Source organism: Equus przewalskii, chromosome 30 (assembly GCF_037783145.1).
Source record: "Equus przewalskii isolate Varuska chromosome 30, EquPr2, whole genome shotgun sequence".
Lineage (NCBI taxonomy): Eukaryota > Metazoa > Chordata > Mammalia > Perissodactyla > Equidae > Equus > Equus przewalskii.
In genome coordinates this window covers 18,554,320-18,570,315 of record NC_091860.1, presented here as the reverse complement: position 1 = coordinate 18,570,315, position 15,996 = coordinate 18,554,320, and the positions used below count along the sequence as shown (strand labels likewise).

At 42.9% G+C, this 15,996-nt stretch overlaps 1 non-coding gene across 1 annotated transcript; it reads right to left on the bottom strand.

The window, feature by feature from the left end:
* Positions 1-534: 534 nt before the first annotated feature.
* LOC139080573 (U6 spliceosomal RNA) lies at positions 535-642 on the bottom strand. Its single transcript, XR_011535184.1, has one exon. It is a non-coding gene; the product is annotated as a U6 spliceosomal RNA (small nuclear RNA).
* Positions 643-15,996: the final 15,354 nt, after the last annotated feature.

The window sequence follows — 15,996 nt, the reverse complement described above, 5'->3', positions numbered from 1 at the left end:
TCGTGGATTTATTTTAATTGGCATTTCTTGGAATGTTCTTTTGATCTCCATGCTTGGTTCTTTGTCCTAGCTCAGGAAAATTTGCTTAAGTTACTGCCTCTATCTCGAATGTTTTGGTTTCTTTTTCACAAACTACTGTAATCATTAGGTTGGAACACTGTCATATCTGTCATCTCTTTTTCTCTCCTTTTCAACTTTTCTCTGCACTCTAAACAATTATTTTCTTCTATTTATTATATCAAATTATTTTTGAGATGTTTCCTGTCTGAAATAATTCCCTTTCTCTCGTCATACTGCTTCAGGGGCTTCTTTTTCCTTTTTCTTGTTTTCTATTCGAGAACAATAGCTATAGAGAGGGAGGATTGCCCTTGGCTATCACTGGCCACTCGAATGCTGATTCTGATGCTTGTCAGATTTACAGCTGAGGGGCGGCTTAATATGTGTTTCACTCGCAGCTCAGTTTCCAGTGTCAAAGAGCCTCTTATTTGTCTGTGTATTTATTTATTTTTGTGGAGGTAAAATTCAGGTAGCGTGAAATTTAAAAATATGCTTTAGGGATTTGTCTGTCATCCTTGCACAGGGCTTGTACTAGTCTTCTCTGTATCATTCCAGTTTTTTTGTGTGTGTGAGAAAGATTGGCCCTGAGCTAACATCTGTTGCCAACCCTCCTCTTTTTGCTTGAGGAAGATTGCTGCTGAGCTAACATCTGTGCCAATCTTCCTCTATTTTATGCAAGATGCTGCCACAGTGTGGCTTGACAAATGGTGTTAGGTCCACACGTGGGATCGGAACCTGCGAAACCTGGGCCGCTGAAGTAGAGCATGTGATCTTAACCACTCCGCCACTGGGCTGGCCCCGTGTATCATTCCAATTCTGAATGGGCACAGCACACGTTTATTCAGTGTGACCCTGATGAGCTGAGGTGAAGTTATTTCCTCTATTCACTGCCTGGCTGTATGTGCGTGTGAGTGTGTGTGTGTGCGTACGTGTGTGTTTCATCTTGTTTTAGTCCAGGTTTCCTAGAAAAGAGAACCTTAGGTAACATATTCCATGCCAAGGTTTTCCTTGGAGTTCTGTCCCAGGGGAGCAAGAGTGAAGTGGAAGGGAGATAAGAAGGGAAGGACTGAGGGGCGCATTGCCAATCTGGACACTGGTATCCAGCATAAAGGGTTGCTGAGTTTGTGGGTCCATCTTCAGATAGGCCACACAAAGAACCACATGTCTGAGAGGAGAAGAGTTTATTCACCATTTCCCGGTGATCACAAGTTCTCCATACGGGACAACTCACCCACACATCTGGATTGTGCACACATGGGCATTAGGGGAGTCCCGTGGCATCTCATACCCCAGAAGTAACAGGTCCCAGGAGGTCCCTGGTCAGGAGGTGAGAAGCCTAGAATACAGGTATGAAGGGAGGTGCTGTTGGGATGTGCTCATGAGAAGACGGTTGCCATGGCAGCTGATGGACACGAGTTCCCAAGGCCCCTGAGTCAGATGCCTCAGAGAGGACCCTAGGCTGTGCCTGTGCAGGTCAATGTGTAGCCTAGGCAGCTGAAGAAGCAGTGCTGTGAGTTGTGTCTTCAAGATTAAGTAGAAGTTTATAAAGGAAACATATGAATAGGAAGGAGATTCCCAGTGAAAAGAACCATGAGAGCAAAGGCCAAGGGGTGAGGCATGGCCTAGAGCAGGAATTGCCTAATCATGGTAAATTTGTTTCTATAGATAAAATTTCACTGTGACACTGCTATGGTCACTCCTTTACGTATTGTCTGGGCTGCCTTCATGTTCCAATGGCAGAGTTGAGTAGCTGTGACAGAGTCTGTATGGCCTCCAAAGCCCGAAACATTTGCTATTTGGACCTTTACAGACAAAATTTGCCTACCCCTGGCCTGGAGTAGACAAGGAACTGCAAACAGTTCAGAGTTTCCAGAAAAAGGAGGAAAGGGCTGTGAGCCCAGGCTGGAGACTGAGGCAGGGGCCAGATGATGAGGCCATGCTTGTCAGGTAAGGAACCACTGGGTGATTTTAAGCAGCTTCTCCAGATAAGGAACCAGAATGCGAGACTAGTTTCTTTGGTGTCTACTCTACCACTTCTGTGGAATTTTCCAGCATTGAGAACAAACCAGACAATTCACCATCACTTGAATATAAGCCACTTGGGGCATTGCTGTGGGACACACAGAAAGGCATTTTGGGAGCAGTGAATTTTCTTCTCTGTGACTCTTCTCCTTATTGGCTCCAGCTACTCGCTACTCTGGTCAGGCCTTGTGCCCGGTCCTATCCGTGCACAGCTCCTGGGAGTGCAGACCTGTTCCTTCCTGTTGCACGACCCCAAGGACACTCTGCACAGAGAAATTTAGAGAGCAAGAAGTGCGCTGGCCATTTTTCCCCTAATGAGGGCCCCTGACCTTGAGGCATGAGAGGGGCCAGCCTTTGCAGCCATCGCAGAAGAGGGAAAGGCTGGTGTTCAGAATTTGAGTGAAGATGCCTCTAGGTCAGGAGGGGCTGGTGGTATCAGTAGAGGCTACAGGTGAGCTTGGGGGTGTTGGGCAAAGGATGGAAAGTGAGATTCTCCTGCACCTTTCAGATCTTGTCTTTTCCCAAGTCCTGTCCCCTCCTTTGCTCCTTCTTATAAACCTTGTGTCTCTGAGAGGCAACTGATGTGTGTGACTTTGACACTGGGGAAAAAACCAGTGGCTTATGGTGGCAGGTCAGGAGTGGAGTGTGGAAAGAGAACCAGGCCTTAGAGGACCTTGTCTGGCAACTGAGAGTCTGGGCTCTCACCAACCCCTTCCAGTCCTTTCACACTCTTTGCAAAAGTAAATAGAAATATTATATGTAATGACCTGTGTTGAGAGGCTGAGGAAAGGATGAGCTCCTGTGAAATCGAAGCCAAAGGACCCTTCCCTTCACACCGCAGCTTATCAGCAGACACAGGGGAACAAGGTCTCTTTGTTCACCGCATTGTTTCCTGAAGCGAGTTAATAAAATGGCACCACAGCAGGGAGCTCTATGAGTCTTAACTAGGGCCAGAAGCTCAGCGGGAGTTTCTCACTGAGCCTGAGAAACCCCAGGTATAAAATTTTCACCATTGTTGGTAGATACCCCACCTTCACAGAAAGATTCCATAACCTCTCCATAGAGTGTTTGAATAATTGCAAATAGAATAAAAAAGCAACTTCAACTACTGTGAAGCATTAAGAATGTTATGGAAGGTGTCTGCATGGTTATTAAACTTATGAAAATTACCTCACAGACTATGAAGAATTCCAGAGTCTTGATAATTATTAATAGTTTATCCCAAATGACTTGCATATTTCTAACTGACAGAAGACCAAAATGCCATTTAGTGTCTTGGGAAATTCAATTGGAGTTCAAAATTAAACCTACTTTCTGTAGAGGAACAGTTAGAGAAGTTGCCAAAGGCTTTCAACAACCATGGAAATTATGTCTCTAAATTGTATTTGCTAAAGAATATACCACTTTGGGTTAAATGCCAATTAAGCTACTGTCCAAGTGATACATGAACTATTTATGTCATCTAGACTTAGCTTCTGATCCTCGTCAAGTCATGGAAAAATCTCTGATGGGGTTCTTGCTTTAATAATGTGGGAAGAGGGTCAGCGGATTCATGTGGAACTTACACCACCCACTTGGAATAGTGTTGGTTTTTTCCCCAAAGAGTAGGATCAAATAGCTTCTGTATGTATGGTTTTCATTATTTAAGACTAAACTTAGAATAAGTTGCATCTGAAAAGCAAGATCAGATCTGAGAAAAACAGAATCTCCTTAGCTATGTCCATCATCACCACCCTTTTACCTCTTTGTCTTTGTAAAGTGTGGGAGGCAAAGCAAGTTAAAGCCAAATGGAAAGTGTCTAGTGCAAAATGTGATGAGACATTGTAACATATTGCATGACCTCAAGTGTGCAAGTTCATTTAGTTAAAAAAGGTACTGTGTACCTATTATGTACCAGAAATATAGCACAGGTGTTCACCACTGTGTGGGGGATGCAATTGGGAAACAAATCTGTTTCTGCCCTACTGACACTTACATGTAATGATAGTAACAAAGAACTCATGTAATATCAAGAGTCTCACCAAGGCCAGTGTGGGCTGGCATAGACATCTTTGTTGGTAAATTTAGAAACTTGTGCTTTAAATGTAACTGTGCCACCACAATATGTCCTCAGGGAAGTCATTGATTCTTTTCTGCTGCTCTGTAACCTTCTGAAGGGCGGCACCAGCATCAGGTTGTCTGAGTCTCCTAAATTGTCTAACAGATGCTTGTGTCTAATAGATGTTCCATAAATGTTTGTTGAATGAATGGACCGCATACCCTCTTACATTTCTAGCATTCTATTTAATGATTATGGCATTACAGATTGCTTTCATCACTGACAATCAAGTTTTATGTCTCTCATATGTCAATTTTTAGACAAACCTCTTAAAAAAAGGAATGCAGGAGAGATGTTCCTCCTCTGCTCCTCTACACACATGCTAAAGACACCAAAAAATCATTCCTCATGGCCTGGACACTCCCTGACCTGGCATTCACCTGGCTCTTCTGTTTGTGCCTCTATCTAAGATGACCTTGACTGGTCGTCTGGCACATCTTCTTATTGGCCCACCGTCTAGGGTCATCCAGCACTCATCTGCTTCGCACTCTGATCTCAGTAGCTCAGGTGACCTCCCTTCTGAGACAAATGGCCCTGTAAACAATGAGTGGGTCCACTGCAAATTTAAAATCGTATGTTGTAAATGAAAAGAAGAATTTTTCAAACATGGCAATAAGATGAAAGACATAGGTGATCGGTAGGTCCTGAGCCAATGAAGGGACTCCCATTATGTGGTAACCATTTCTCTTCGCTTCTGACTCCTCCTCTACTGGCTGAGCTGACCTGCAAATACTGGGATAGTGTCTGTCTTGCACGTCACTGCATGGCCAATGGCAAGCCTGTTTGCTGAATAAACGAATGAATGTATTCAGACTCTGTCTTAGCCACTACAGGCTGCTATAACAAATTATCACAGACTGGGTGGCTTAAACAGCAAACTTGTATTTCTCAGTTCTGGAGGCTGGAAGTCCAAGATCAAGGTGCTGATAGATCTGGTGTCTGGTGAGGGCCCACTTCCTCGTTTAGCGTTGGCTGATTTCTTGCTATATCCTCACATGGTGGAGAGAGAGACAGAGAAAGAAGAAGTGAGGTCTCTTGTTTTTCTTCTTATAAAGGATCATATCATGAGGGCTCCACCTCTATGATCTAAATGTCTCCCAAAGGCCCCATTCCCTAATACCATCACACTGGGGGTAGGAGTTCAACATAGGAATTTTGGGGAAACACAAGCATTCAGTCCATAATGGGCTTAAGTCTCTTTTTCCGGGGTCCTTACTTCCTTTTATAACATTGCTCTATGAATTGCTTATTAGTCATAACCGTTGGGTTTGTAATCGTGATCATAATAAATTTTAGTATAATTTCCATGTTGGCATCTAGGTCTATATTTAAAACCAAATGGAAGCCAAACCTCTACTCAAACAAGGCAAGCATATTGCAAATATCACCTAAGTAAGTAATTAAAAGACATTTTTGGGACAATTGGGGAAACTTGAATATAGGCTAGATACTATTAGATATTAGAAAAGTATTGACAATTTTCTTAGGAGTGATGATATTGTTGATTATGTAGGAAGATGTCATTATTTTTAGGAGATGCATGATTATATATTTAGGGATAAAGTGTCATGATATTTGTAATTTACTTTCCAGTGACTTGTAATATCTATTTATTATCTAACTATCTATCCATCTATCTAGATAAAACAAATATGGCAAAATGTTAACACTTTTGGATTCTAGATGGTGGGTCTATGTGCAATCGTCACTCGTCTGTACGTTTGAGGATTTTCATAAAATACATTGGAAAAAGTGACATAGCAGATGTTTATGATCTTGGGGATAAGTGTGACCCCAAAGGGTCATCTGCTTCAGGCTTGCCTCCCACAAGAATCACGCTTGAACCACGAGGGTTGGAGAATAATCTTTCCTTCAAGAAAGGAAAAGATTCATCCTCCGTCTTCTTTGGCAGCCTATTCTCTATTTTCATAATCTTTGCTGTCCAGAAGTTCTTTCTTATGTGTCTTTCAAAGCGTAACTGAAATCATTGAGGCTCTTGGCTATTTTGGTATCTTCTGATTTCGAAACTTAGTCGGAGGTTTCGAGCAGGTACTAGATTCTTACTTTGCTTCAGGATTCAAATTCCCATAGTCAGGGCCTGACCCCGTGGCTGAGCGGTTAAGTCTGCGCACTCCGCTTCCGTGGCCTGGGGTTTACCGCTATGGATCCTGGGCGTGGACCTAGCACCACTCATCAGGCCATGCTGAGGTGGCGTCCCACAGAGAGGAACTAGAAGAACCTGCAACTAGGATATGCAGCTATGTACTGAGGGGCTTTGGGGAGAAAAAAAAAAAGAGGAAAATTGACAACAGATGTTAGCTGAGGGCCAATCTTCCTCAGGAAAAAGAAAAAAGCAGCAAGTTCAGTTCTAAAAAAAAAAAAAAAATGTTTCCCATAGGCATTCTGGAATGGGAAGACAAGCTTCTCTCCAGTGTCGTCTGATATTTATCTGGAAGCTCTGAAGAGAACAGAATGCAGCTCTATGACTCTGAGAACAGAATGCAGCTCTATGACGCTGAGAACAGAATGCAGCTCTATGATGCCGAGCCAGCTATGCACACGCCCTACTCCGTCATTTCATTCACTGCTCAGAAGGGGGGCCTTTCTTTCCCCAACTGCCCTTTCTGAAATAGCACCTCATAACTCTCTCCCTGTCTCCTTGATTTACTTTTCTATTTTTTAAAAAAGCATTGATCTTTACCTGACATTATATCACACATTTGTTATTTATTTATTGCCTGTCTCCTCCAAGAGAAGATACACTCTGTGAGGGTGGGGCCTTAGTCTACGTGAGTGGTTCTCCCACTTGAATGTACACCAGAATCTCCTGGAAGGCTTGTTAAAAAATGGGCCCCAACCCTGGAGTAGTGGTTCCGTAGATCTGAGGTGCAGCCCAAGAATTTGCATTCCTAATAAGTTCCCAGGTAATCCTGATGCTCCTGGTCCTGGCACCACATTTTGAGAACCATAGATCTACTGTTGGTCAGTGTATCCCAGCACGTGGAAGAGAAAGTGCTCCATAAGCGCTTGACAAATGGACGAATGATTGAGTGAGTGGAGGCTGGCTTGCCCATAGGATCACTGGGCTCTGGAAACAGGCGACCTATGAAAATCAAATAACAAGCAGCTGAGGAAACCAATGCGGTGCCCACATGGGGGGCCTCAGACTTGGGGCCCGTGTCCAGGCACGCTTTGCTAAGAAGAACTTGGGCACACAAAATCATTGTCTTAAGTCATTTTTAGCAACCCTCGACAAGGAATTTCGGGACATTTAGGAACATTTTGAACTTTTGAGGACAACATCATGGAGGGCAAAGTCTGTCTAACTCCCTTTAGTGCTTTTACCAGAAGTAGAATACGGAAGTAGCTGACCCACTGGCCTTTGTCTGAGTTTGTAGGCCATCTCTCCTTTTTTCGTTTGGGGTCTTCCCAGGATGCTTTTCCTTTGTTAGGAATACTTCCTTCTAGTCGGTTCCTTTCTAAAGAAATTACCATTTTAAGAGATACTTTATTTGGAGTTGCATGCTTAAGGGGACCTGGGTGGCCACCAGGAAGCTGTTCTCCAATCCTATTTGGTCTCTAGAATCTCACAGAAACAGACTAGCTTTAGCTATGGGCCACAAATCCCTCTCCTCAGGCTATATTTGATTGTTTTCTACCAATATAAACAAAACGTACTGTCAGCAACGGAGAGCTGGGTTATGGAGCTGCGTGCTGGAGAAGGAGAACAGAACAAGCTTAGGTTATTATTACAGCAACGTGTTACATTTGCATAAAACGATAGTTTGGAAATGACACAGATGATCTCATCTTTCTTGGAATTATTCTGTAGGGGACAGTTTGGTGTTTAGGGAACTTTGGGCAAGTTGAGCAATGTGTGTTAACAGATGCACATTTGTTGGTCAAGACTGTGTACATATGCCCTAGAGTGAGGATAAGTTCTTGTCTGAAAAGGCATGTGTGCGCAATGTGTGCACACACAGACACACACACACGCCATCTAAATACAAGTTTGCGCCCTGGAATCCAGGCGGAAAGAAGCCATGCTGGCCCGGGTGTGCTCAGACGGTTGGGGAGTGGGGGTCTGGTATGTTTTCAAGGTTCTGTTTTGGTGTCAGATTGAGTGGAGATAGAGCGCCCATTAATTTAGCAGAGCATCTGGGAACTTTAAAGCCAGAAAGAGCCGTACAATTTATCAATCTTAATTTGCTCACACTGCAGTCAGACAGAGAAGATCCTTGGGAAACTCTGACAGGACACAGATGTTCCTTCCTCGCTCGGCTGACATCACACACACCAGCAAAACTGTGCAGATGCCCCTCCCCCGACTTCCTCAGCCCCCCTTGAAGCCCCATCCCTTCCACTTCAGCCTGCTGTGCTCATGCCTACATAGTAGTTAGGAGCAGAACCACACTAATTCACTTAGTTTCCCTCTGAGTAACCCTCCTTGCAGCAGAAAACTACGCGATTGTAAGCTGTTGGCCCTTGGGGCCAGGGTGAAATTTTCAATCTGATAAACATTTGTGTTCTTAATTAGCAGATCGAGAGGGAATTGGCCAATCCGCACTGTATTCAGGATGCTCTCAGATCTTAGAAATGTTCTCCTGCATCAGCCATACAGGAAGGGTTATTATTGTGACTTAATTATTTTAAGTTCCTTGAAGATAGGAAATGAGTCTTCTATGTCTTTTATTTTCTTACAGTTTCCCCTATGATGCCTTGCATAGCAGTCTCAGTTAACGTGTGTGGCTGAACGGGATTATTGGTCTCTCACCAACCATCCACTTTCCATACATTCATCCTCTCTTTTTAAATTTCTTCTTGAAAATGCGGTTATCAATCCCATAGGATTAAAACCAATCAAACAAGCAAGCAAATTTCTCTAATCTTTAGGTTATTTATTTAGGTTATTATGCTATGTACCCTATCCTGGACCAGGTTCTGGGCATACAGAAGTAGCTAAGACAGACAGAACTTTTGGCTCCACACACTTTAAAATCTGGTGGCTGAGACACAGAAGCAAGAGGCTGTTGCACACAGTGATAAATACCATAGGGGCAGGGGACGGGCAGTACTGGATTTTATGAAGGGGCATAGCCGGTTTTGTATTCTGGACTTGGGATCAGGGAGGAGGAAGTAATATTTATTTTGATTCCTAGCGCGGAACGAGCCAGGTGAAAGAGGGGTGAATCTTCGCACCCCGTTTACAAAGGAGCAGGGCGTGATATTTTACTGTTGCTGCATTTGCTTTGACGGCAGGACAGAGAGAGGAATTTCCCTTCACTTTCCTAGTGGTGACTCTGTGCATGAAAGAAGAAGTGACTTTTCTTCTCCGACATCAAGGCACGAGATTCTTGGCATTTGCACTAGACCTTTGAGTTTAGCCATTATGTTTCAGAAGGCCTCAGTAAAGATATAAATGCTCCCAGGGAGAGGTAATAAAAAAATCGTTACCCATTAGCAACTTTAAAAGAATTAAATGGTCTCTTCCCCATGCATTCTTGTCTCCTCTCTGGGCTCTGAGAAAATGAGCAACAAGGCTGTTGAATTTTGAAGGGAGGAGGTCAAGTTCAGAAGAAGGAAGGAAAACCAGAGATGGTAAGTTCTTGAGGTTCCCAATGGAGTTTTGGGGAACACTATTACAATCTTGTGTTACTAGTTCTTTCTTTGCTCCTCTCAGGAGGTCCCATGACCGAACAAGTTGGGAAAACACAAGCTTAAGGAAACTGAGGTTTTTCTTTAATTTTTATTTTTTTCGGATGTACATCATATTTCGAATTCTGTGTACATTACATCATGTTCACCACCTGAACACTAATTATAGTGCATCCCTTCACATGTGAGCCTAATCAACCCTTTTGCCCTCCCCCCTGCCCCCTTCCCCAATGGTAACCACCAGTCCAATCTCCAATGCTATGTGTTTTTTTTTTTTGTCATTGTTTTTATCTTCTACTTATGAGTGAGATCATATGGCATTTGACTTTCTCCCTCTGACTTATTTCACTCAGCGTAATACCCTCAAGGTCCATCCGTGTTGTCACAAATGGCCGGATTTCGTCATTTCTTATGACGGAGTAGTAGTCCATCGTGTATAAATACCACATCTTCTTTATCCATTCGTCCCTTGATGGGCATCTAGCTTGCTTCCATGTCTTGGCTATTGTGTATAATGCCGCAATGAACATGAAATGTTTGATGTAATAACATTGCTTGGAGAATCACAATGCGTCTTGGCATCATGCTGACTCTGAAAAGTCCTATTATTAAAAAAAACTTACTCACAGAAAGTGCATTTGACCATGGAGTCCCCTTTTTTTGGTACAGAATTTTCTGGGGTTAGTGTTCCAGGCGTCACACTTTGGGAAATTCTCGTTAGTGTATGGAGTGGTTGAAACGAAAGAAAACTCCAGGAGGGGCCCCATTGTGTCACAGCAATAGTCAAAGCATTACGTGGTGGAGGGTATTAGGTTGACTCATTTTTACCAAGGATCAGCCTTATTTCTTGCATGATTATCTGTTTGTGCCTGACCTACTGTAGAGTTTGGAATATTTTTGTTCTGTAAACAAGCTTCCTCTTATTTATTTATAATGTTTTTTTGAGATTAAAGTTGTGCACTGTGCTCCCTAAAATGAGGCAGACCTATAGAGTATCTGAGCTCTTGTGCACTTGCTTTCAAAAAAAATGCTCAAGCTACGTCTAGAGTCTATAAATGTCGCATGTAATCCATCTTGTCCACTTGACCTCTTTTATCTCGCTTAGCTTATCAGTTCATCTTGGAAACACACACTTTCACCAAGCTGACCAGGACTATTTATATACATTTGGAAGACATTCCACTGGAAATTACTCTTCAAATGTTCTGTTCAGCAAGGAAGTCGTAATAGGATCATACTGTTTCATCACTGTGTTTTCTTTAAGATAGTTTCCTGCAGCGTTATCAGCCAGTTAAGGATTAAGAAAATCTCCTGCAAGCATTCCAAAACTTCCTTCCAACTCTTTTGGTTTCTTCTGGAGCAAGGAATGTTTCAGCTATTTCTTTGTTAAAAGCCGAGAAGACAAAATTTAAGAGAGGGAAGAGTGCGAGAACTGTTTTCCTTATTCCAATGATTTAAATGTCTACCATACGTAAGAGACTGCTGCAGACTGCAAAAAATGTGGAAAGAGGTATGATGTGGCCATGTGGCCCTTGCCATCAGGAGGCTGACAGGAGAGTAAAACAAGATATCTGTATAAGTGATTAACTATCAGGCAGAGAAAGGCAAATAGGAGATAAGACCAAAATGCCCCTAGACTCACGCTGTGAATGAGATGAAGGGAAAATTCTGTGCTGACTCCATGAGAGAGGAGGTGGCGTTGGACACAGGCTTTAAGGATGGAAGGGATTTCACTTTGAAGACAATTGGGGATGATGTTTCATGGTCTGTGGAGTGGGGTTGGGGAGAGGATGAGAACAAAAGTGTGGACATGTGGTGTGTTTAGGAAGCAAGAGGCAAATGTTTGAAAATTAGCATTTGCTCATCTTGTAACGTCAGGTAGAAATCAGGAGTCGTTCTTGACTCCTCCTCTGCCTCCCACCACCTTTGACTGAACAGGTCCCCAAGACCTGTGGATTTTATCTCCTGAGCATCTTTCAAATCCCCCTACATCTTTCCCAGTCCATCTTCTTGCAATCCACCCCTAAATGGTTTCCCCCTTTCCTCCTGGGCTCCTCCAATCTCCTCTCCACATCGCCCCTGGAGAAAACTTCCCAAAAGGCAAACGTAACTCTTCCACGCGTCGTGCACAGTGGCCCATGGCCATCAAGATAGAGTCCAAATTCCTGACCATGACCCGGGCTCCACAGTCAAACGGACCTGGGCTCAAATTCCAGCTCTATCTTTATAAGTCATGTGACCAGCTGTGTAACCAAACCTCTGTTTCCTCTTCCAGAAAATAGGCGTCACCAGCAGCCATCATTTGTATTCTTCTTACTGTTTCTCCTCTTGCTCTTTCCCTGCCCTGTTCCCATGCATTTGGCCCCAGCTCCAAGGCATGGCTCACGGCCTCAACTGCACAACGTTATCTCCTGGCCTTCCCTCTGTCCTCCCATTCTCCTTCATTCCTCCAGCAAACCCTCCTCTTGGAAATCTGCTGGAAGCCTCTTTTCTGTTCTTCCTGGTCCCCAGGGCCTATTGTGTACCTCTTTTTGTGTTTCCATTCCACCAGTACATACCTCACAGAGTTGTGTGCCTTCCTCTTCTCATACCTGGCTGATGTTTCTCCAGGAAAGATTCTCAGAAGTGGAATTACCAGTCAAATGATATGTGTATTTGAATTTAGATCACAACCCAGTGCTAGATTGTGCTCCTGAAAGGGGTATCAATTTCCACTTCTACAGGCAGTGGATAAAAGGACTTTATTTCCCTCTGCCCAGCTAACCCTGGGTCGTATCACTCTTTTTAGTCTTTGCCAATCAGATAGATGAAATATGACATATCATTGTTGTTTGATAGGACTTTCTGTGATCTCTCACAGCTTTTGATGGTATCTCTAGGTCCACCTTTCTGAATTGCCTCTTTGTTTTCTTGCCCATTTTTTTCTGGTGGAGAATTCCTCTCTCTCTTATTGATTTGTAAAATGCCTTTCTATATTCACCTTTAAAAAGATGCATTGCAAATATTTCCCCTAACTTGTTATTTACCTATAAACTTATATTATGTTGTACGTCTTTGTTTTAACCATTCGCAAGTTTTAAATCCATCAATCTTTTTGTTTGCAATTTCCTAGTTTTTTTCATACTTAGAAAGACATCCTTCATGGTAGGATTATAAAAAATATTCTACCTATTTTTTTAGAATTTTCTTAGGATATTTTTATGGGATTTTTAAAAACATTTAAATCTCAATATTTTCAGAATTTATTTGGATATAGAATGTAAGATAAAGATCAATCTTCATTTTTTCCCCAAAATGGTAATCCATTGTTTCAAGAGTATTGGGTAACAGTATTTTCTTCATGAATTACCAACTTAAAATATTTGCATCATAAATAAATTCACGTGTGTGTGTGTGTGTGTGTGTGTGTGTGTGTGTGTATGTATTTGCATCTGGTTCCTGGACTCCTCATTCTTTTCTATTGGCTTCTCTTTCTATTCCTGTATGAGTTCTATACTCTTTTGGTTAATGTGGCATGATAGTATATTTTGATATCTGGCAAGTAGACCCTCAACAGTCTTACTTTCTATGATTTTCCCATGGCCCTGACCTTGTCACTCTGGAATGAGGAAAGGAATCGCAACCATCTACAGGCCCAGGAGATGCTGGGGATACTGGAGACCTGAGCAGATTGGAATGTCCTGGATTGGTGTGTTCTTTTAGTGTGTGTTCTTTTCGTGTGTTTTAAATCCTTGAGATAGGGGGTGGCCTCAAGATTTGAGACTGCTTGCAGAGCCTCTCTGGGTCTTGGTGCTGGTCCAAACCTCTAGGAGTGTCTGTACAAGTTTGGGCTATTTCTGTAACAGGAGAGCTTCTAGAAATTAGGTATGTACTTTCTGGAGAATGATGATAGTGGAGAGCAAGGATAGTGGTGAGAGAGGGTCAGGAAAAGAATGATAGGATTTTGAACTGTGTTGTCATTCTGATTTATACCCAGTACCAACGTGGTTCCTGCTAAAAGAAATTTCCACTTTCATAAAATTGGGATGCCGAAGCTGATCTATTACTCTTAAAATAAGCATGTGGGAAATGACGGATAGCAAGCATGTACGTAGGTGACTAGAACACTGTGTGAAATGTTCGTCTACAGAAGGAATGAGGTGGTGTTTATTCATACCATGAAGTTCTTTTAAGACTTTTAGGGCCAAGCAGAGAGGGATTTTATCCAAGTTCCTTATATGAGTCCCATTCCTACCCTTTCTTGAAGTGAGAGGCCCTGAATTCGCTTCATACAGATGTATGCCTTCATTTATGCATCCATGTTCCTAGCCACTGAAACTGTCTAGCTCTCTTAACTCAATCCAGTCCCACAAAATACCATCTGCCAGAAACAGATCAGGAAAAACAGCAAGCAAGCTTTGGATTAAGCCCGTGGAGAAGCTCTGCCTAGACAACTGTTATGTGAGGAAGAGAAATGGTTACCCAGGTCAAATTCCACCAAAGCAAGACTTGGGTTAAATCTTCTATGGTTTGTGCTTTCCCAGTGATCAATGGTTTTCCCTTAAGTAGGTTCCCCTTGGGTGTAACCATCTTTTGTTATTGTGCATTTTTGTGGCGACTGGATTTAACCTATAAATAGAAATTGCATGAATATATTCTTCTGGGAATTAGGAGTAAATCAGCCCTAAATTCAGCTTTCAGAGGTGACTTGTCAGATTATGGACAGAGTAGAGTTTCTCCTTCGCTGGAAAACCACACATTCACGAGTGGTGGTGTCATCAGGAAATGTGCAATATGTGGAATTTCTCTAAAATGCTGCTAGAGCGTTAGGATGTCTTCGGGCACCTTGTTTCTGCTCTGAGTTCACAAAATGAAATCCAGATTTTCTTTCTAGAGATGTAAACGGAATTATTCCCATGTAGAAGCATGGCCAGGGGGAGTGAAAATGAATACTTCATTAGCTTCCAATTGTGTTTTATTATTTTCTGTGTCTGCATTCTTGAAAACAATCAGCCCTCAGGACCAGAAAAAAATGATATTTTTAGTTTAACTCTTCTAGTATAGGAGAATATCTTGCTTGATGATCAATAGTCAAAAAAACCAATTGTCCAAAATCGGAACAATATTGAGTATGCAACGAATGCATCAATGTATACAGTACCTGGTGTTTGGTTGGTTTTGTTTTGTTTTTTGACAGACAGTCTGTCTTTGCTACATATCCCAGGGAGTAATGAGTACCCCCTTAGTGGTGACCACAAGACATTTGTTGAGTGTCCAGACATGCCAGACACAAGGATGGGCTCTGGTGGCCCAGAGGCAAAGGCAGAGTCCCCGACTTAAGGGCTGACAACTGGGTAGATGGAGAAATGAGCATAGAATGCCCCTCTGTGGTGCTGTGAGAAAACATGGAAGGGCTAACTAATCCAGATTAGGGATGGGGCTGGGGAGTCACAAAAGGCTTTCAGGAGGTTGTGATGTCTGAACTGACCCTCGACAGAGAAGTGGAAGTAGGCCAAGTAAAGGAGGGGGATGAGAAATGTACTCCAGGCAGGGAGGAGAGCACTGCAAAGTCGTGGAAGCATGGTAAGTAACCCAGTATGGGGAGAGAGTTGGGCGCTTGTGGGAAAGGGGATGTGCGAGAGGAAAATAAGGTAACGCCAGTGTTATGAAGAATATCATATGCCATCGTCTTGATGGTAAAGCAGAGCCTCTGAGAAGTGGGCAAAGGAGTCGGGATGTTGGGCAGGCAACACATGATCAGATGGGTACTTTGGAATGAGCAGTTTGATGAAAGGGTGAAGAGAGGATGAAAAGAGATTGAAGGTAGTGAAGGTGATCAGCAAGTTGTAGCAACGAATGTGAAAAAGAAACTAGGCCTTGACTAGAACAGTGACACAAAGGATGGATAAGATCCTTCTAATTTAACACATGTTTTTGATGATGGAGATGGAGCAAGAGAGGAGTCTAGACTGACTCCTTGGATGTTTGAGCAACCGAAGGCAGAACTATTGGCTGAAGTAGAGAATGGAGAAGAGATGCAGGGGCGAGAGGGTGATGATGTGTTCAAATTGGATGGATGAAGTCTAAATATAAACAGTTTTTTTGTATACATGTCTGCAGCTCAGGAATGAACTCTGGTTTGGAGACATCCTCCCTGCCTCCAGCCCCTGGTAACCACTATTCCA